We start from the raw sequence: 22,769 nt of genomic DNA on the forward strand, positions 1-22,769 counted from the left end.
GGAGCTGGTTTACAGTCACCCAAGACATTTCAGAGACCCGGGAGCAGATGAATTTGAGGAGGCAGGGAGCTAGGGGAAAAAAGACACAGATGAGAATTAGGGGCCCTATCAGGGGTAGGATCCAGGTAGCTAAAGGGCTTTGGAGCCAGCCGAAAAGAGAGTTGTCCTGCAAGTGTCTTGCACGTAATTCTTCACTCAGCTTAGTCAGGGTCTGCACATTCCGTTCACCGCTCCAGACTCGTTGATGTAGTAGTAGCATTCTTCTTGAAGGAACATGCAGGTTCCTCCTCTTTCCGCAGTAAGAAGGTCTAGGGCCCTTCAGTTCTGCAGGGCTATTTGGGCTATCGATGTTACTTGCCGCTGCAGGGAAGCTAAGGAGGTAGTGGTAGACTCCAGGGCTATCTGGAGTTTGTCCTTGAAATCCTGAGCAGAGATTATGCTGTTACCCAGCCCCCCCCCCCCCAAGCTAGGCCTATTGAGGCAGCGATACTTACCCCCAACATGACAGGGAGGAAGGTGGCCCGGTGGGCCCAGGAGTGGGATGAGGGCAATGACTAGGAGGGTAAGGAGTGGGGGCTCCCGAACTGAGAGGGATATCCAATGCTGGCTTAGGCCTGCAGGCTGACATCCCCCAAGGAGTCCTGGGCTACAAGAGAGCACAGGCCAGGTTGAGGGGAACCCCCAAGTGCACAAATTTTGTGCACCAGGCCTCTAGTTAATACTATAAACAGAACTCACTGCTTTTCATCAGGAAGTTAGTGACTTTTCACAATAGCTTATATCTGCTGACTCACAAAACAAATGATCCACATTTACTTGTCTCAGTTCAGACAGACTTGGAGGCTTGTTGACTCCACAGATTTCTTTGGCAATCAAAAAAGAGAGAATGTGGCCAGCTGTTAGCATGGAGGGTAGTTCCCTGGCTACAGCTACCGAGTCTGACTGAGCCGAGGAGCGCGGCCAGGCAGGCACTGTCCTGGGTGCTGTGTCTCCGCGCTCTCCTGGGGGTGGTGCTTACCCTTCACCAGATCCACACGCGTGCACATGCAGTTTGACTCTTTATCAGAAAGAGCCCAGGCCATCCGCTCAATTATTCTGCCAACGGGAGGCAGCTGGCCCCTAGAATATTCTACGGGTCTGGAAGGAGGGAAGACATGGGTCCAGGAATGACCTCGCTTTGAGGACTAAAGTTATCAGCAGTGGCATCTTGAAGTGGATTGAGGACAAGAGTCTTGGAAGATGCCAGTTATCTGCTTACCCTCTGATCTGAGTCCTCCGGAGCTGACAGCCAGGGCTCTGGGAAGTCTGTGTCTCAGCAGAAAACAGCGGCCAACAGAAGGGAGCCCTCCATGCATGGTGAGCACATCTCTGCCGGGCACTGTGTTGGCAAAGTGAGTTGGTGCAGGTGTGCCCAGTCTCTGTGCCCAGTCTCTGGGCTGTAGCCTGCTAGTCAGGACCACACCCATCTGGACAACCATGACAATTTCCCAGGGTCCTCTGGGGTTCCCGGTCTAGCACAAGTGCAAGGTGCAGAGTGCAGATTCTGCCAAAGAAAGTCGGGTCTCAGAGCGCCGCCCGCTTGGAAGAGTGCAGACAGGCCCCCCACGGCCTGTGCTGCAGGTGTTATAACCTGCCGGATCCTCGCCGTCACAGCCGCTGTGGGTTAGCCAGGGCCTGCGCCTTCAGGAACTGTGCTTCACACATTTAATTTAAGCTTAACAAGTGCCCTGCAGACATGGAAAATTAGCTACAGTTGACATTGAACATTGCATTGCTTGCAGATGTGGCATAGTGCTTAGACATTTACGTAACTTACAGTGTGATCCCTCGCTAAGGCTTGCACCCACCTGACACCATACATAGATATTAGAATATTATTAGAGCCCAGCACGCGATTGAAATTGTGCAAGGATGTGCCCTGCGGGGGGCTGGGACCCAAGCCTGACACGTGCAGCACCGGCTACTGTGGGAGTCAGGCCGGATCGGCATTGCGGGAGGCCGGCCCCGGGGGGCCTGGACCCACACCTGGCTCACAGCGTCCCCGGCCCCCCTGCCTGTGTCCACTCCAGAGCTGTCCAAACCACCACCACACCAGCCCAGGCAGGCCCTCCGCCTCTGTCTCCATCTCTGCTCTGGGCCTCACCTGCACACACAGCCTCCTCCTGTCTGCTTGTGGCCCATTTGGAGTTCCATTGATCTGTGTCTGATTTTATGCCGGTACCATACTTTTTTTTAAAATAAATATATTTTTATTGATTTTTTACAGAGAGGAAGGGAGAGGGATAGAGAGCTAGAAACATTGATGAGAGAGAATCATGGATCAGCTGCCTCTTGCATGTCCCCTACTGGGGGTGTGCTCACAACCAATGTACATGCCCTTGACGGGGATCGAACCTGGGACCTTTCAGTCCGCAGACCAATGCTTTATCCACTGAGCCAAACCGGTTTCAGCAGTACCATACTTTTTTATTATTATGACCTCATAATATATTTTGATATCAGGTAGCATGATAACTCTACCTTTGTTCTTCTTTCTCAAGATTGCTGTAGCTATTCAGGATTTTTTATGGTTTTATATAAATTTTAAAATTATTCTAGTTCTGTGAAAGGTGCCATTGTATTAAATAGAAATTGCATTGAACCAATAGATTTCTTCGGGCACTATGTATATTTAATTATGTTATTTCTTCATATTCTTGAGCATGGTATCTACTCCCATTTATTCGGATCTTCTTCAGTTTCTTTCTTCAGTGTCTCATAATCTTCTGAGTACAGGTCTTTTTCCTCTTTGGTTAAATTTATTCATAGGTATTTTTAAAGCAATTGTAAACTTAACTTCCCTTTCTGACAGTTCACTATTGGTATATTAAAATGCAGACCATTTCCGCTAATTTACTCAGTTCATTTCTCAGTTCTGGTAGTTTGGGGGGATCTTTAGGGTTCTGTATACACAGTATCATGTCATCTGCAGTAATGACAGTGTTACTTCTTTTCAGTTTGGGGGCCTTTTATCTTTTTCTTCCTCTGATTGCTGTGCCTGGAACTCCTGAGACTGTGTTGAATGGGAGTGGTTATTGGGGGTATCCTGATCTTCTTCCTGGTCTTAAGTACAATGCTAGCTTTCCTGTTGAGAATGATGTTAGCTGTGGTTTTGGCATAAATGGCTTTTATTATTTTGGGTACATTCCCTTTATTTCCACTTTGCTGAGAATTTTTATAATAAACTAGAGGCCCGGTTCACAAAATTCATGCACAGGAGGGGATGTACCTGAGCCCATACTGCACCCACTCCAATCTGGGACCCCTAGAGGGATGTCTGACTGCCTGTTTAGGCCTAGTCCCATGAAACAGGCAGTCAAACATCCTTTTCACAATCCAGGACTGCTGGTTCCCAACTGCTCACCTGCCTGCCTTCCTGATCACCCCTAACCACTCCCCTGCTAGTCTGATTGATGTCTAACTGCTCTCCTGCCAGCCTGTTTGCCCCCAACTTCCCTCCTCTGTCAGCCTGGTCACCCCTAACTGCCCTCCCCTGCAGGGCTGATCACTCCCAACTGCTCTTCCTGGCAGGCCTTGTCCCTCTAACAGCCCTTCCTTCTAGGCCTGGTGCCTCCTAGTTGCCCTCCCTTGCTGGCCATCTTGTGGTAGCCATCTTGTGTCCACATGGGGGCAGGATCTTTGACCACATGGGGGCAGCCATCTTGTGTATTGGAGTTATGGTCAATCTGCATATTACTCTTTTATTATTGTACATAGGATAGAGGCCTGGTGCATGGGTGGGGGCCAGCTGGTTTGCCCTGAAGGGTGTCTTAGATCAGAGTGGGGGTTCCCTTGGGGTATGGGGCCGCTTGGGCAAGGGGCCTGTGGTGCTTTGTAGGCCAGCCATGCCCTTTGGCAACCCAAGCGGAGGCCCTGGTATCTGGGATTTATTTACCTTTTACAATTGAAACTTTGTACCCTTGAGTGGAGGCCTGGGCCCTCCAAGGTGTGTGGAAAGCTTGGCTTCCTCCATTGCCAGGGTAACCCAAGCTCTTTCTTGTTCTCTGTGGCCTCAGCCATCTTGATTGGGGTTAATTTGCATACTCGCTCTGATTGGGTGATGGGGTGGCTTGTGGGTGTAGCGGAGTGATGGTTAATTTGCATATTGCTCTTTTATTAGGTAGGATTAGGTAGGATGAGTGCTGTATTTTATCTGATGTGTTTTCTGTATCTATTGATATGATCTTATGATTTTTATCTTTCATTTTGTTTATGAGATATAACACATTAATTGATTTTTGGATGTTGTGCCAACCTTGTATTCCAGTAATAAATGATCTTTATAATGTACTAGTGGCCTGGTGCATGAAATTCATGCACATTAAAAGGGGATTAATTGGAGGAAACATTTTAATATTGCTATTTGCCCTTTCTCTGTAATAAAAGTGTCAGAAATTAAAGAAAATTAGTAAAATGTATATGAAAATCTTCCTCCTGTCAGAGTCTGGGGTGCACTGCAGGACCCAGAATAAATCCCCCCCCCACGGCACCCCAAAATCATGTGAGACCCAGACCCAGCCAGCCCTCCCCCACATTGGGCAAGATCCAGACCTGGCCAGCCCACCCTTGTCAAGCCCCACTGGGTGGGGGGCTCAGCCTTAGGTCTCCCAGAGCACCCTCAGATCCGCCATCCCATTGCCAGGGCAGGTGGCGCAGCTTGAGGTCCCCCAGCCCAGCACCAGGGTGGGGGGCGCACCTCTAGGTCCTCTGTCAAGTCCTGCCAGGCAGGGGATGTGGCCTGAGATCCTCTATCAAATCCCACTGGGAGGGGGGTGCAGTCTGAGGTCCCCCATCAACCCCTGCCAGGTGGGGGACACAGCCTCCGGTCCCCCAGACCGGCATGGGGGCCTGGCCTGAGGTTCCCCGGCTCAGCACCGGGGTGGAGGTTGCACCTTGAGGTCCCCTGTCAGGCCCCACGGTGTGGGGACTGTGGCCTGAAGGCCCCTGTCAACCTCTGCCGGGCAGGGGGGCGTAAGCTCAGATGTCCTGTCCTGGCCCAGGGCCACGCAGTCTCAGGTCCCAGCTGATGCTCCTTAAGGCTTGTTATGGGAACTCAGCCTCTACTGTGGGTGCAGCCATCTTGTGTTATGGAAACCCCGCCTATGTTGTGGGCACAGCCATCTTTGTGATGGGGTGATGGTCAATTTGCATATTCCCTCTTTATTAGATAGAATTGCTGAACTTGGTGTGTTAATACTTTGTTGAGGATTTCTGCATGTATGTTTCTCTGGGATATTAGCCTGTAATTTCCCTTTTTTGTGGTGTCTTTATCTGGTTTTAGAATTAAAATAATGCTGGCCTCACACAATGACTTTGGATGTTTTCTCTCTTGAATTTTTTTGAATAGTTTGGGAAAGATGGGTACAAGTTCTTTTGAGTCTTTGGTAAAATTTACCTGTGAAGCCACCTGGTCCAGGACATTTTTGCTTGAAAGCATTTTTTGTTTGTTTGTTTGTTTGTTTGTTTGTTTTGTTTGAAAGCGGGTTTTTTGTTTGTTTTTAATTTACTGCTTTACTGCTTTTTCATTAGTTGTATCTATTTGTGCTGTTCAGATTTTCTTTTTTTCTTTTTATTTAGTTTTGGAAGAGTGTATGTTTTTAGGAATTGATCTGTTTCTTCCAGATTGTTTAATTTGTTGGCTTGTTGTTTTCCATGATATTTTCTTACAATTCTTTGAATTTCTGTTATGTCAGTGTTACTTCTCCTCTTTCATTTATGATTTTATTTATTTGGGTCCTTTCTCCTTTTTTCCTGCAAAGTCTGGCTAAAAGTTTATCAATTTTATTTATCTTTTCAAAGAATCAGGTCTTGGTTTCACTCATCTTTTGTATGGTTTCTTTATACTATTTTGTTTATTTTCATTCTGGTCCTTATACTTTTTTTTCCCCCTTCAACTCACTGTGGGCTTTGTTTGTTGTTCTTTCTCCATTTCCTTTTGGTGTAAGTTTATATTTTATATTTTAAATTTTATTGTTTCTTACAGTAGGCCTATAATGCTTGAATTTCACTCTTAGGATTGCTTTCACTCTGTCCCTTACATTTTGAATTGTTGTGTTTCCATTTTCATTTGTCTCAAGGTGTCTTTTTATTTCTTCCTCAATCTCATTAACCCATTCATGGTTTAGTAACATGTTATTTAGTCTCCATGTGCTTGTGTGTTTATCACTTTTATCCTGTTAATTGATTTCTACTTTCCTATAACTGTGGTTAGAGAAAATGCTTGATATGATTTTAATCTTCTTAAATTTATTTATGTAGCCTAATATGTGGTCTTTCTGGAAAATGTTTCATGTATATTCTACTGGAAAAGAATGTATATTCTACTGCTTAGGGATGAAATGTTCCAAACATCTCAATTAAGTCCAGCAGGTCTAATGTGTCAGTTAAAGCCTGCTCCTGGCCAGTTTTCAGTCTAGATGATCTATCCATGGAGTGTTTGTCTCCTACTGTTGATCTCTCCCTGCAGGTATTTGCTCTATGTATTTTGGTGCATTGCACTGGGTGTAGAATGCTTGCAAGAATGGTATCTGTTCATTTTCTTGACCCTTTATAATTAGTAAATGTCTTCCTTTGTCTCCTTACACCCTGTAAAGTATGTTTTATCTGATATAAGTATTGCTGCCCCAGCTTTTGTTTTATTTTCATTTGCATGAAATTCTTTTAATCTCATTACTTTAGGCTGTTTGTGTTTTTTGGTCTGAAGTAGGTAGATGTAGATAGCATATATTTGGGTCTTGTATTGTTATCAATTCAGCCACCTCTTGTCTTTGATTGGAACAGTGAGTTAAGTTCATTGGAGTAGTTAGTTTAGTTCATATTTAGTCTTTTTTTGGAATTTTTAGGGGAATTCCTTTAATTTTTTTCTCTATATTCTATTTTCCCTTTACCATTTATTCCCCCGCCCCTCATTCCTTCTACCATCTCCAACCGCTCCCTTCCCCACACTGTTGTCCACATCTGAGAGTTTTCTCTCTCCAGAGCTGTCAGCCTGCCCTTCATCTATGAGTTTGTCTTTATTTTGCTGGTTAATTCAGTTTGTTTATTAAATTCCACATATGACTGAAATCATGCGGCACTTGTCTTTCTCTGACTGGCTTATTTCACTTAGCACAATGTTCTCCAGGTCTATCTCCAAGCTGTTGCAAAAGATAAAATGTTCTTCTTTTTATGGCCAAGCAATATGCCATTGTGTACATGTACCACAGCTATTTATCTGCTCAAGTACTGATGGGCACTTGGGCTGCTTCCAGATGTTGGCTACTGTAAATAACACTGCTATGAACATAGGGGGCATGCATTCTTATATTCTTTTGCATAGTGTTTTGGGCTTCTTCAGATAAATTCCCAGAAGTGGAATTGCTGGGTCATAAGGCAGTTCCATTTTTAATTTTATTTTATCCTCACCTGAGGATATTTTTTGCATTGATTGTGGAGAGAGCAGAAGGGAGGAAAGGAGAGGTGAAGGAAGAGAGAGAGAGAGAGAGAGAGAGAGAGAGAGAGAGAGAGAGAGAGAGAGAGAGAGAGAGAGATATGAAAGATGTGAAAGAGACACATTGTTTGGTTGCCTCACTCTGACCAGGTCCAGGGATCGAACCTACAACCCAGGTATGTTCTTTGGTTGGGAATTGAACCCATGACCTTCCAGTGCAGGTACAGTGCTCTAACCCACTGAACTACACCAGCCAGACCCATTTTTTTTTTTTTTTGAAGAAACTCCAAACTGCACCAATTGCTGCACCAGTCTGTATTCTCATCAATGGTACACAAGTGCTCCCTTTTCCCCACATCCTCAGCAACACTTGCTGTTTGTTGATTTATTGATGATTCATTGATGACAGCCATTGTGATGGGTATGAGGTGATATCTCATTGTGGTTTTGATTTGCATTTCTCTTATGGTTAATAACATTGAGGATCTTTTTTTAAAAATATATATTTTATTGTTTTTCACATACAGGAAGAGAGAGGGATAGAGAACTAGAAACATTGATGAGAGAGAATCATCGACCAGCTGCCTCTTGCACACCCCCCACTGGGGATGTGCCCGCAACCAAGTTACATGCCCTTGACCGGAATCGAGCCCGAGACCTTACAGTCCGCAGGCCGACGCTCTATCCACTGAGCCATACCGGTTTCAGCACATTGAGGATCTTTTTATAGGTCTATTGGCATCTGTCTGCCCTGTTTAGAGAAGTGACTATTCAGATCCTTTGCCCATTTTTTAATTGGATTATTTTTTTGGTGTTGAGTTTTATAAGTTCTTTATAAATTTTGGATATTAACCCCTATTGGATGTATCATTGGCGAATATGTTCTCCCATTCAGTGGGTTGTCTTTTAATTTTTTTTAATGATTTCCTCTGTTGTGCAAAACTCTTTAGTTTGATGTAGTCCCATTTGTTTATTTTTATTCTGTTTACCTTGCCCAAGGAGACATATCAGAAAAAATATACTGCTACCAGAAATACATGCAATTTTACTGCCTATGTTTTCTTTTAGGATTTTTATGATTTTGAGCCAAACATTTAAGTCTTTAATCCATTTTGAGTTTATTCTTGTGTATGGTGTAAGAAAGTTGTCTAATTTCTTTTTTTTTTAACATATATGTCCAATTTTCCCAACACTAGTTATTGAATAGACTATCTTTATCCCATTGTATGATTTTTTCTCTTTTGTCAAGTATTAATTGGCGATAAAGTTGTGGGTTTATTTCTGGGATCTCTGTACTCTTCCACCAATCAATAGGTCTGTTTTTATGCCAGTACCATGCCCTTTTGATTACTATGGCCTGGTAGCGTTGTTCGATACGACAGTATGATTTCTCCAACTTTGTTCTCTGTTCTCAAGATCACTATTGCTATTTGGGGTCTTTTGGGGTTCTATATAAATTTTTGGAATATTTGCTCTACTTTTGTGAAATTGTTGGTATCTTGATAGGAATTGCATTGAATCTGTAGATTGCTTTGGGTAGTATGGACATTTTAATGATGTTAATTATTTCTATCCATGAGCATGGCATATGCTTTCACTTATTTGTATCTTCTTCAATTTCCTTCTTTGGTGTCTTATCATTTTCTTAGCGTAGGTCTTTTAAATCAGTTAAGTTTATTCCTAAGAATATTTTTCTTTTTGACACAATTGTGAATGGAATTGTTTTTTCAGTGCCACTTTCTGACAGTTCTTTATATAAAATTTGTATAAAAATATCACTGATTTTTTGGATATTTATTTTGCATCCTGCTACATTAATGAATTCATTTACAGTTCTAGTAGTTTTTGGAGAAATCTTCAGGGTTCTCTATATACATTATGTTATCATCTGTGAATAATGACAGTTTTACTTCTTTCTTTCCAATTAGAATGCCTTTTATTCCTTCTTCTTGCCTGAGTGCTGTGGCTAGGACTTCCAGTACTGTGCTGATTAAGGGTGATGAAAACAAATACACCTGCCTTGTTCCCAGTCTTAAGTGGAATACTTGTAGTTTCTGCCCATTGGATATGGTGCTGGCTGTGGCTCTGCCAGACATGGACTTTAATAGGCTGAGGAATGTTCCCTCTTTTTCCACTTTGCTGAGAGTTTTTATCATAAAAGGGTGCTGTGTCTTATCAAATGCCTTTTCTGCATCTGTTGACATGATCATGTATTTTTTATCCTTCATTTGGTTTATGTGATGTGTCACATTTCCTGATTAGCAAATATTTTACCAAACTAGAATCCCTGGGATTTTAACATCTATTATCATCAGGAATATTAGCCTATAATGTTCTTTCCTTGTCATGTTTTACCTAGTTTTGGAAGTAGGATAAGGTTGGACTCATAGAATGAGCTTTGGAGTCTTGCCTACTCTTGAGTTTTTTGGAATAGTTTGAGAAGAATGGTTGTTGTTTTTTTGCATGGGGTGTGTGTGTGTGTGTGTGTGTGTGTGTGTGTGTGTGTGTGTTAATTCTCACCTAAGGAATTTTTTCCATTGCTTTTCAGAGGGAGAGGGAGAGAGAGAAACATAATGTGAGAGACACACACACATCAACTGGTTGCCTCCTGAACCCACCTCAGCTGGGGACATGGAGCAAACCTGCAACCCAGGCACATGCTTTTAACTGGGAATCAAACTGGTGACCCTGGTTGCGGGAGCTGACACGTCAGCCAAGGCAAGAAAGACTGGTTTTAATTCTTTGAATGTTTGGTAGAATCCACTTTTAAAGCCGTCCAGTCCATCGCTTTTGTTCGTTGGGAGTTTTTGGTTACAGCTTCACTTTCATCAATTGTAAACTAACTCCTCAGATTCTCTGATTCTTCCTGATTTAGTTTTGGAAAATTGTAGTTTTTAGAAATTTTTCCATTTCACCCTGATTATCTGTTGGCCTATAATTGTTTACAATATTTTCTCACAATCCTTTGCATATCTTTGGTGTCAGTGTTATTTCTTCTTTCATTTCTGATTCTCTCTCTCTCTCTCTCTCTCTCTCTCTCTCTCTCTCTCTCTCTCCTTTTTTTTTTTTTTTTTTGATGAGTCTGGTGAGAGGTTTGTCAATCTTATTTATCTTTTCAAAGAACCAGCTCTTGGTTTCATTGATCATTCATATTTTTTAGACTCTATTTCATTTATTTCTGCATTGATATATTTTATTTCCTTCCCTCTACTCACTCTGGGCTTTGTTTGTTGTTGTTCTTTGAGTTCACATAAGTGAAAAAGTGACATTGTTTATTTGAGCTTTTCTTTGTTTCTTGAGATAGGCCTCTAATGCTGTGACTTTCCTTCTTAGGACTGTTTTTGTTGTGTCCCACAGATTTGGGGTTGTGATGTTCTCATTTTCATTTGTCTCAAGGTATCATCTGATTTTTCCCTTGATCTTATAGGTAACCCACTCTTGGTTTAGTAACATGTTATTTAACCTCCATGTCTGTGTGTGTTTTCCAGTTTTCTTCTTGTGATTGGTATTGAATTTCATAGCATTATGGTCAGAGAAGATGCTTGATATGATTTCAGTCTTCTTAAATTTATTGAGACTGCTTTGTGTCTAACATGTGGTCTATGTTAGAAAACATCCCAGATGCACTGGAAAAGAGTGTCTATTCTGCTGCTTTGGGTGAAATGCTTTGAAGACATAAATTAAATTCATTTAATCTAGAGTTTACTTTGTAAGGCCGCTGTCTCCTTGTTGATGCTCTGTCTGGAAAACTATCCATTGATGTCAAAAGGGTGTTAAAACCCCCTACTATTATTTATATTGCTGTCCAAGTCTTCCTGATGTCCACCAAGATTTGCTTCACACACTCCGGTGCTCCTGTTTTGGGTGCATAAATGTTTATAAGGGTGAGGTCCTCTTGTTGCATGGCTCCCTTTATCTTTATGTGCTTTCCTTCTTGGTCTCTTACTATAACCTTAGTTTTAAAGTATCTTTTGTCAGACATAAGTATTGCTACCCCAGCTCTCTTTTTTCATTTACATGAAATATCTTTTTCTATCTCTGTGCTGTCAGTCTGTGCGTATCTTTTATTCTGAGGTGGGTTCTTTTTTTTTTTTTGTGGGTCTCTTGAAGACAGCATATATATGGGTCTTATTTTCTTATTCAGCAGCTTCCTTATGTCTTTTGATTGGAGCATTTAAGCCATTTACACTTAAAGTGAATATGGATAGATATATATTTGCTAGAAGCCTGATGCACAAAGATTCGTGCTAGAATGGGCTTTCCTTTCCCTGGCTGCCTGCACCACCTTTCCACTCCGGCCCAGCCTGCCCCTTTCCGCTCAAGCCCAGGAGCCGCCTCTTTCTGCTCCAGCCCGGCCTTCCCATGCTGCACAGAGGCCCTGAGAGACCGGGGGTGGGGCAGAATGCAAGCTCCTGTGTTCACTGGGCGACTGTGTATGCAAATTGACTGCCTCTTTGTTGGGTTAATTTGCATATCACTCCTGATCGTATTGGAGGTACGGTCAATTTACATGTTTGTCTATTATTAGGTGAGATTGTCATTTTTTTTTAATTTATTTTTTTTAATAAATTTTTATTGTTCATATTATTACAAATGTTCCTTTTTCCCCCCCCACCATTGCTCTCTTCCACCAGGTTCCCACCCCACCCTCCACCCTTTCCCCACTCCCCATTGTCCTCATCCATAGGTGCACAGTTATGTTCAGTCTTTTCCCACATCCCCTCTCCCCTTTTCCCCAAGAATAAACAGTTCACTCCCCTTCCATACCTCTGATTCTATTATATTCAACAGTTAATATTGTTCATCAGATTTTTTTTTTAATTTCCTTGGTTTTTAGATTCACTTGTTGATAGTTACGTATTTGTTGTTCATAATTTTTATCTTTATTTACTTTCTCTTCTGAAAGAACCCCCTTCAGCAATTCATATAATTCTGGTTTGGTGTTGATGAACTCCTTTAGCTTTTTTTTATTAGTGAAGCTCTTTATCTGACCTTCGATTCTGAGTGATAGCTTTGCTGGATAGATTATCTTTGGCTGTAGGTTCTTACTATTCATCACCTTGAATATTTCTTGCCATTCCCATATGGCCTGCATGGTTTCTGTTGAGAAATCAGCTGACAATTGTATAGGTGCTCCTTATAGGTAACTACCTTCTTTGCTCTTGCTGCTTTTAATATTCTCTCTTTGTCTTTTGCTCTTGGAATTTTAATTATGATGTGTCTTGGTGTGGTACTCTTTGGACTCCTTTTGTTTGGAGTTCTGTGCGCTTCCTAGACTTGTAAGTCTAATTCTTTCACCAGGTGGGGGAAGTTTTCTGTCACTATTTCTTTCAGTATGTTTTCGATATCTTGCTCTCTCTCATCTTCTGGAACCCCCATAATTCTGATGTTGGTTCGCTTGAAGTTGTCCCAGAGGTTTCTTACATTATCTTCAATTTTCTGGACTCTCTTGCCTTCTAGCTTCTGTGGAGGAGTGTCTTCTGGCTCTTTATGTTCCAAATCTTTGACTTGATTCTTGCGAACTTCTATTCTGTTTTTAGGACTCTGTATAATATTTTTTATTTCAGTCAATGTATTCTTTATTTCTTGTTGATCCCTTATCATTTCTTGTTGATTCTTTAATTAATTCTAGTTGATCCCTTTTCATATCCTCATAGGTCTTATCCATCTTTTCTAGGAAATTCTTGGAAAACCTTATAAGCGTAGATTTGAACTCTATATCCAGTTGCTTTTTGTCCTCCATTTCTTTCGTTTATGATCTATTTTGTCTTGGCATTTTCACAGCTTTCTTGAGTTGGTAGCCTTAAAAGTCTCTGTGTTCTGTTTAGATGGGGCGGGGTTTCAGGATGAAGCCTACAGCCTTGGCTTCCATCAACCCCGCCCTATGCGGGTCCTTCAGTACTTGCTGCCAGCAACTCTGAGAGAAAGGTGCCCTCGATTTTTGCCTGCTGCCAAACAGTCTATGCTCTCCCCCAATGAGCCTGGTATTGGGGTTCAGTTCAGTTGGAAGTGGAGTTGGAGGTGGCATTCAGAGCAGTCTGGAGCCCCTGTCTCCTTCCCGCCAGGGCAGTCCCACGGCACGGCCGACCATCCCTTCTCTGCGCGCAATGTGTGCGCCTCCAGGACCTCCTTTCGCCACTTCCCCAGGGTTCCGCCTCGCAGCCCAGCTCCCTATGGATGAGCCTGGGTCCCCGGGGCCTGGCCTAGAACTGGGGTTCAGAGCAGTCAGAAGTGGGGCCCATCACAGTCGGAGCGTTTATCTCCTTCCTGCTAGGGAACACCAGCCAGGCACTCAGGCACTCAGCCGCCCCGCCCTTCCTCTCCGGCTCCATCCTTTCCGGCTCCGTCCTTTCTGGCTCCGTCCTCTCTGCGCGCGCCATGTGTCTCCGTAGCTTAGGCTTTTATAGCTCCCCCGTGCTTCCTTCTGGTTTTCTCCTTGCTTCTCGTTGTAGAATTTCCAGTTAGTCGACTTTCCTGTAGTTCTGGGTAATGTCCATTTTATATTTTAGTTGTATTTTATTGAAATTGTTGTGTGCGGCTGCGGCTAGGTGTTTACCTGTCAGCCATCTTGGAACCTCCTCCAAGATTGTCATTTTTAAACTATATTCCTCTGTTTTCCCCCTCCTCCTTCTCCTCTTCTTCCTTCTTCTTCTTCATGGAATTCTTTAAAATTTCTTGGACTACTGCATTAGTGGCTACAAATTCCTTTATATTTTCTTGTCTGGGAGGGTTTTATTTCTCCTTCATTTTTAAGTGATAGCTTTGCTGTGTAAAATAACATTGGTTGAAGGTGTGTGCTTTTCATTACTTTTAATATTATCATGCCAGTCCCTTCTGGCCTAAAATGTTTCTGTTGAGAAATCAGATGATAGTGTTATGGAAGCTCCCTTGTAGGTAACTGACTTCCTTTACCTTATAGCTTTTAAGAATTTCTCTTCATCTTTAACTTTTGCTATTTTAATTATGATGTGTCTTGGTATGGGCTTCTTTGGGTTCATCTTTTTTGAGGCTCTCTGTGCTTCCTGGACTCGTATGTTTTTTCTTCACCAGGTTAGGGAAGTTTTCAGTAATTGTTTCTTTGAATAATTTCTGGGCCCTTTCCTCTCTCTCTTCTCCTTCTGGGACTGTGATGATATGGATGTTGTTACACTTCATGTTGTTCCAAAGTTCCCTTAAATTATCCGCATTTTAAAAAAAATTGTTTTTGTTTTTGCTGCTTTGATTGGGTGTTTTTATCCACCTTGTCTTCTAATCACTGATTTGATCCTCTGTTTCAGTGAGGCTACTGTTCATTCCTCCCATTGTATTCTTTATTTCAGATCTGGAATTCTTCATTTCTGACTTTATTATGGTTTCTAAGCCCTTTTTCATGCTATTAAGCATCCTTATAATCATTACTCTGAACTCTATATCTGATATATTGATTATCTCCACTTTGTTCAGCTCCTCTTCTGAAAAATTATCTTGTTCTTTCATTTGGGGCCTGTTTCTTTGTCTCCCCATTTGGCTTCCCCTTTATTTGTATCTGCAAGTATTGGGTAAATCTTCTGTGACTCCCAGTCTTGGTATGGTGGCTTTATAGAGGAGGTGACCTGTGTGGCCCAGAGATGCAGTCTCCCTGATCACCAGCCCTGGGTGCTCGAATGATGTCCCTTGTGTGCTTTATTTAGGCCCTCTTGTTGTAAATGAGTTTTGATTGCTATTGGCCCATTTGTGCATGGGATCAACCTTCAGGCTGGCTGACAGTGAGACTCAACCCCCAACACAGTGTGCAGGCTGTTGTTCGGTGCTGATCACACGAAGTGGATTCACCTCAGCAGTGATGGTGCTGCCAACACCTCCCTGAGGATGTGCTGCCTGTGAAGCTTATTGGACTCTGCTCTGCTGTTTTCTGAAGCTTTCCTCTAGGTGAGCTGGATCTGGGCCTCTTCTCAGGGACCTGATGCAGGCCAAATCAGATGCTGCCTGTGACTGGCTCTGGACAACCTGTTTGGAGCCATCAGCCCTCCACAGCTTGTGGCTCCCTCTGCTGGACCTACGTGCATGTGGAAAGGACCAAGCTATGCACCCAGGGATCCACCTCTCGTTCATTTTCATTTAAAGTAACTATTGATTGCTTGTAGTTATTTCCATGTTACTAGCTATTTTCTGACTTTGTTGTTGTTCTGTTTCTTTATTGTTCTTTTGTATGTTGATGATTTTCTGTAGTGTTCTATTTGAATTATTTTCTTTTTATTACTTGTATATCTCTTGTAGATTTTTGGTTTGTGGTTACTTATGCTTCATATATATCAAGCTATGTTTATAACCATCTATTTTAACCTAATATTTGCTTGCATTTGAACATATTCTGAAATGATTATCCTTTTTACTTACCTCCTCCATGTTTATACTTTTGTAATTATTATTTTTGTGTGTGTGTTTAAATTTACTGTTGTAAATACACATGATTTTCTTAGTTTTGCCTTTTACCTTCTGTACTAGCTTTATAATTGATTGATTCACTGTTTTTATTATGTGTTAACCATTGTAAGTGAGAGTTTTTTCTTTATACTCCTTTCTTATTCATTTTTTTTTAAATCTTTTCTTCTTTGAGAAATCCCTTTAACATTTATTGTAATACTGGTTTGGTGGTGATGAACTCCTTTAGCTTCTTCTGGGCTGAGAAGCTCTTTATCTCTCTATCAATGCTAAGCCATAGCCTTGCTGGGTAGAATAATCTTGGTTGTAGGCCCTGCTTCATAACATTGACTATTTTGTACCAATCCCTTATGGCCTGCAACATTTTTGTTGAGAAATCAGTGGACAGTCTTATGGGAACGCTCTTGTAGGTAACTAACTGCTTCTTTTCTTGCTACTTATAAGAGATTCTCTCTTTGTCTTTAACCTTTGGCATTTTAATTATATGCTTCTTGGTGTAGGCCCCTTTGGGTTCATCTTGTTTTGAACTCTGCAATTCCTGGACTTTTTTGGTACACCCTATGATTCAAATGTTGTCCTAGAGGTTCCTTAAACTGTCCTCACTTTTTAAAAATTCTTCTTTTCAAAGAGCTGTTCTTTGGGTGTTTTCTGTTTGCTTGTCTTCCAGATCACTGATCTGACCCTCCACTTCATCTAATCTGCTGTTGATTCCAGCTAATGTATTCTTCATTTCTGTTATTGTATTCTTCATTTTTGATAGGCTTTTTCCTATGGTTTCTAGTATAAGTTTTATTAAGTTTATTGAGCATCCTTATAGCCATTGTTCTGAATTCTGTACCTGGCAGGTTGCAAGTTTTGTCCTGTTCTTTCATTTGGGACATTTTCTTTTTCTCATTATTTGGCTGCCTCCCTGTGTTTCTACACATCAGGTAGATCTGCTTCATCTTCCCATTTTGGCAGAGCATTTTTATGTAGTCGGGTTTTTGTGTGGCTCAGTGGTGCAAGTCCCTGGTCACCTGAGCTGGGTGTTCCATTGTGTCCCTTGTGTGGATTGAATGTACCCTCCTGTTGTAGTTGATCCTTGATTGCTGTTGACCTATCATTTGGTGGGACTGACCTTTGGCTGACTTGATGTGAGGACTGCCTGTGACAATCTGTTGTGTGGGATTCACCTTAGTGTGGTTCTGGTTCCTGTTAAGTCGACACTTTGAGTGTATCATCTGTTGAGCTTTTTGAGGGCTACTCTAATGTGTCTGACATTGGCCACTGGGTATGTTGGTTCTGAGGCCTCCTTGCCATCCGGTGGGATCTCAGGGAATTACCAGGGTGTAGTGAGCTAGCAGTGTTAGCCAGGTTAATTGAGACTCAGATTTGGTGCCTGCCTATACCTGCCATCTGTTTGGGGGAAGGGCTCAACAAAGGAAAAGTGGCACCTGCAGGCACTTTAGTCCCAGAGAGAACTGACCTTCCAGCCCTTGCTCTGGAGCAGGGCAATTCAGTTCTTCTCATGTTCCCCACACACTTTTTGAGCTATTGCCCCTTCACTAGAGCTTAGTGTGAGTTAGCAAGTGAGTCTGTGCTCTGCGTGGGCCCTTTAAGAGGAATGCCTGGGATTCCACCCACATGGCCCTTTAAGAAGAGTGCCTGGGAATCGTAGCTGACTTTCACAGAAAGACATTGTGGGGACTACTCTTCCTGGCACTGGTAGTCTGGGCTGAAGAACCCCGTGGCGGCTGGGACCCCTCACTCCTCAGGGGGACCTCCATAATCAACATATCCCTGCTGATTCTTATCCACCACACAGTGAGGACCAGTCCATTTCACATTCCTGCCAATCTCAGCAGGGCTCTTTGTACATTTTTAGTTGTAGGATCCTGTTCCACTAGACTCAGTGGTTCTCAAAGATGGTTGTTCTATAGTTTAGATATAGTTTTGATGAGAAATGGTGATCATGTTGTAGAAGACTAAAGAAACCCAAGTGACACTTAGAGAAATGGAGCCATGCAGCTTTATTACCGGTGGTCTCCAAGGAACTGCCTCTCAAAGTCTGAGCAAACCAATATGGTGGAAGCTCTTCTTTATACCCCTTTGATGTCTTTGTCCTCCAAATATGGAACAGGACTTCCGGACTTTTCCGGGCTTTGCAAAAAGCCCCAGGTGTTCGGATGGGGGTCTTGAGGCCACACCTATGGGCCTGGCCTGGCATCAGCACTGATAACCACCTGCTGGGGTTGTGTATTGTTCAGTTTATGGCCTCAGGTCTTACAAGACCAGATTGTAGGAAAGGAGCAGTGACTTAATTATAAGCTATCAAGAATGTACATTAGGGTTCTGGCACAGATTCAGATTGCTAGGACATCCCCCCCTCCAATGTGTTGTTTTCCCCATCAAGCACAGCATTTACTTACTCTTTCATCTGGATCAGAATCAGGAGTGCCCTGCAAGACATGATTACCTTTAATTTAGAGATAGCAAACTGACAGCCTGAGAGGTGAGTCGTGCTGTCCAAGGTGGCACATGTATCATGTCAAGGCTGGAGTGACACCCAGGTGGCCTTATCCCAAAACTTTCCTTTCATGGAACATCACTGTTTTTTAGATCCCTCCCTCATGACACGCGCAGAAATGGAGGTACTTGGGTACTTGCAATTCAAATAAACAGAAGTGGCCTCGATACAAGAAAAATCTGGGAGTGTTGGGTGTTGTGAAATGTTAAAATGGTGTATTATAAGGGTTGGCTATCACTTTCTTTTTACCTATTTAAAATTTGAAGGGCCTGGTTATTATTCTTGAGTGAATGTAAATGTCCTCCTTGCAGTGGAATGGGTACTTGTTAGCATAACATTTTTAAAATAACCCTTCACTGTGGAAGGTATTACCTTTTCCTCCCTATTGACTTTCTCCTGTCCATCTCCACCTACCCCCAGGCCCTCACTGCCCATTGTCTGTGCCCATGGGCCATGCATATGTGCACACAAGGCCTTTGATGGATTACCTCCCTCCTGCCCTTCCCGCCTTCCCTCCATGCTTCCATGGTCCACAAGGATTTTTTACCAAATGGAGCTGCTTTTCACTCGTCCCTCTGAGGCCTAACAGCTGCAGGTTCAGGTTGGCTGTAATCTACAACCTGCTGCAAAGGTTCCCAACTTCTTGGTTGAAACCAGTAAACCCACATTGCATATGGCTTGCATCTGAGCTGCAGGGAACTAGTGTAACATTTGAATGAAAGAGCCTTCCTTCTGCTCCAGTATCAGTTCCTTAAAGAAAGGTAGCCTCGCCCACCAAAGACAGCCTGGGCTTCCGGGTTCCTGTGGCCCCCTCCCCACCGCAGCCCAGGGGCTCCCTCCCTGCCACAGCCCAAGGTCCCCCTCCCCACCCGTAGCCCAAGGTGTTAGGCCCAGATTTCGTGATCCCTAAGGACCACCAGGGAGCCGAGTCCGATGCAATTACAGAAAGCCTGAATTCCATGCTAGCATGGGCTCTGTCCCACTTACACCTACAGCATGGCAGAAGAGAGCAGGCTTCAACAGGTCAAGGGGTTTTATAGGGGTGGTGATGTCACTGCTTTGACTGACCCTGATTGGTTGGGTGAGGGCTAGGCTCCAGTTACACAAAATTGAGGATAGCTCTGCCCTGCTCCACCCTGCTCCACAGTACAAAATGGAGCCAGGAGTTAGCCTCGCCCTGCCCTGCCCTCTCATTCCCCCCTTGTCTTATGTGCATGAGTCAAATCATTGACTCAGCCTACTTCCTTTTAGGGCATTCGCTGTTCTGTTACCTAGTCTTACTTAGCCCTAGACTTTCTCACTGGCTAGTAAAAATGTCAACATGAGTAAGAATCGGCACAAACAACAAATACAGTTACTACGACCCTTAGTACCACAGTCCCCATCAGTACTGTCCTCACTGAAGTCCAGTTCCCCTCCTGCAGGCATCAAGTCTCCTCCTGGCCTGTGTGGAGCCCAGGCTGGGGATCTCACATGTGAGGCCACTAGTTGTCAGGATCCAGGCCATGCAGGAGCTGGGAATCATGTAGTCAGGTCTGGGTGCCATCTACTTCAACAGCTGTGGGCGTGCTCAGGATAACAGTGTAGCGTCCCTTTGAGTCCTTGGGCAGTGAATTTCTTTACTCACATTAGTTCCCAGGCTACAGGGTCTGTGGTGGGCACTGGCAGTGCATCTGGAACAAGCAAACTGCAGAGTCTGTAAGGACTTGAGCAAGGGACTGGTTACCATACATGATCCCAAAAAAGGGGGAACTCGTCCCAGTAGGGGTACACCTGGCCCATAAGAGGGCGAAGGACAGGGGATTGTTCCAATTTTTACTGATTCTAGGACACATTTAGTTAAACTCCTTTTCAGAGACCTGCTCATGCCTGTCCTAAGGCTTGAGCTATACTGGCAGCCCGAATCTAGGTATAATTTTCTGGAGCAATCTCCTGACCAGTATAGAGGCAGTTCCTGTCCCAGGGAACTGCCTCTATAGTGGTCAGGAGATTGCTCCAGGAGATTATACTTCAACCTAATCTGAAGTGTCTACAAAAACTAGACCTTAATGCTGGTGGTTTAATCTCTGAAATCCACTTACTAATGTTCTCCTGGGGAAGTTTCCTGGGACCCGAATTCCCAGAGGGACCCACCTTACCTTGCTTAGCATTTACCTGTGCTCAGACAGTACTTCTAGCAACTCTGCCTCACATAAACTCAAAAGTCTTGTTGACACCTAAGTGGGTAACCTGGTATCACTGGGCAACTAACGTCTGACCTAGAGCCTCTGGGACCAACAATCTGTCATCTGGAGGGTCCACCAATCATCTGGTCCTTCAGTGGCTTGCTACTGTTCAGCCAATTCTTTCCTGCTGCAGTTGGCAACTCTCTTTCTCTGTGGATGTCCCAGTGTCTCCATCAAAGAGCCTGGATTAAGGCCAAAAGTTCAGGAGCTGTGCCCAAATGGTGTGGTCCAGGGTGACAACCGCTACCTCTGCCTCATCTGGTGATGTTGGCAGCACTGCGTCACCTCCATGCAGCCATAAATGGGCTCCTCTGGACCATCATCCGGAAGCAGGCCAGCAGGGCTGATGGCCAGTGTAGCTCCTGGCCCAGAGTCTGCTTATCTGACTCCATCACCAGCAATGCTGTGGTGGCCACTGCCCGGAGGCACGCTGGCCACCCTGCTGCCACAGGGTCCAATCTCTTAGGCAACAGGTCTCTTCCAGGGACTTAGAGTCTGAGTGAGAACCCCTTTGGCAATGCCCCTTACCTCACTCACGTAGAGGTGGAAGGGCTTCGCAATGTCTGGCAAGGCTAGGGCAGGTGCTGAGACGAGAGCCTTGTTTCCAGTTCAGCAGCTGCATTCCCCCAGTACGTGTTCCTTCCAAGGTCAACAGTCCTTCTTTGATGTCCAAGGAAAACAGGCAGTTTGTCCGGTGGCTTCCTGGATTGATGTACAGGTCCTATTTGCTCTGTTAAGACTGAATAGGCTGCCCCAGTGTCCACCAGGAAACTAACAGGTTTGCCTCTCCTAGCTAACCTATCAGGACATTCTCTTTCTGTGCTCTCCTTTTTCATCACATGTACAACCTTTACAAAAATCTTTATCAAATTAACTTTTAAACCTTCTTTCTATATCCATCAAAAATACATAACCATGCCTCAAATCTTATAGAAAAGGCAAGGGAGGAGGGAGCCTGTCCAGTACCCTGTTCTCAGGCCTCCAGCCGCATGAAATTTAAAATGCCACACTTTCCCTACAGATACAGATCTAGCTGCATCTCTAAGCCCCCTAACAGAACACCGGTTAAAAGTGTCCAAGCAGTTGCTGGGGGTTAAATCACACAAATAATTATTCTCACACTGTTTTAAATCCTTAAAATATAAATCAAACATCACACTAATATAACTATAACAGTCTAATTGGGGGGCAGCGGGTCACAAGAGAATTTTTCTCCTTGTCCCTGCCACCGCTACTCAAAACAACCCCTGGACTCCGGGTGGGCAGAGGCAGGGAGCGTGGCTCAGGTCCCAAATGGCGAAGGTGCCCCCACCGAGGCATTTTCATCCAGCAGTTCACTCTGTTCCCACTGGGAAAGGCACTTGCCTCCTGCTAGTAGGGGAACCGGTGATCTCTACATTGCAAACAGACTCCCTGAATTTTCTGAAAAGCCCTTCTGCTTGAGGGTATTTCTTCTAAAGATTTTACAATGTACTGTAATCATTAACCACATCAACCTTAAATGGCCAATTGAGACAAACAGTAGTTAACTTTAGAATTTGGTCCCTGGTTTTAACCTTTTGGACCACAATTGTTACAACTTCATACTTTTAAATTAATAAACATAGACATACCAAACAAGTAATACATCTTGAATTCTTAATTATTTACTCTAGGTATTTAATTACCACATTTATATAACTTCTCCCAATTTAATTTATACTTTGAACTTTTAAAGCTGGCAAGTCAAATATTGGATTGCCAGATGTCTCTCCCTTCCCCCACATCCTACTTACTTTGGGAGAAGTTTCAGCAACAGATTTGTCAACACATTTTTTTCATGCTTAATAAATAAAGACAGATCTCAATTTTTTTTCTTTCTTTTTTGCTTTCTTAAGTAATAACTAGCACCCAATTTGGCCAAGATAACACCCAATTTTCAAGTCCTTTTATAATTTTTAAACAAAGCATTGAGTAATCTCATTGCAGGAGAGCAGATAGATTTACCCTCTCCTGCTACCTTTGAATTTCTCTGCACCAGATGTGGTTTCAGCTTCTTGTGGAGTTTTTTTGTGGAGTTTCACTTCAGTGGAGTTTCACTTCTTATTACAGATTTTAAATTCCAAATACAAACTAAGATTTTAATTTGAACAAGAAACCACATTCTTTA

General features: G+C 43.3%; 1 long non-coding RNA gene across 1 annotated transcript in view; it reads right to left on the reverse strand.

The window, feature by feature from the left end:
- LOC123651296 overlaps positions 1-19,524 on the reverse strand; it is a 30,971-nt gene extending 11,447 nt beyond the window's left edge. Inside the window, exons 1-2 of the long non-coding RNA XR_006739918.1 lie at positions 19,417-19,524; positions 8,820-8,825 (exon numbers count right to left, since the gene is read on the reverse strand). This is a non-coding gene — a long non-coding RNA (uncharacterized LOC123651296). The remainder of the gene's footprint in view (positions 1-8,819; positions 8,826-19,416) is intronic.
- Between the last annotated feature and the right edge of the window lie 3,245 nt (positions 19,525-22,769).

This window comes from Pipistrellus kuhlii, unplaced genomic scaffold (genome assembly GCF_014108245.1).
Source record: "Pipistrellus kuhlii isolate mPipKuh1 unplaced genomic scaffold, mPipKuh1.p scaffold_m20_p_45, whole genome shotgun sequence".
In the NCBI taxonomy this organism is placed as follows: Eukaryota; Metazoa; Chordata; class Mammalia; order Chiroptera; family Vespertilionidae; genus Pipistrellus; species Pipistrellus kuhlii.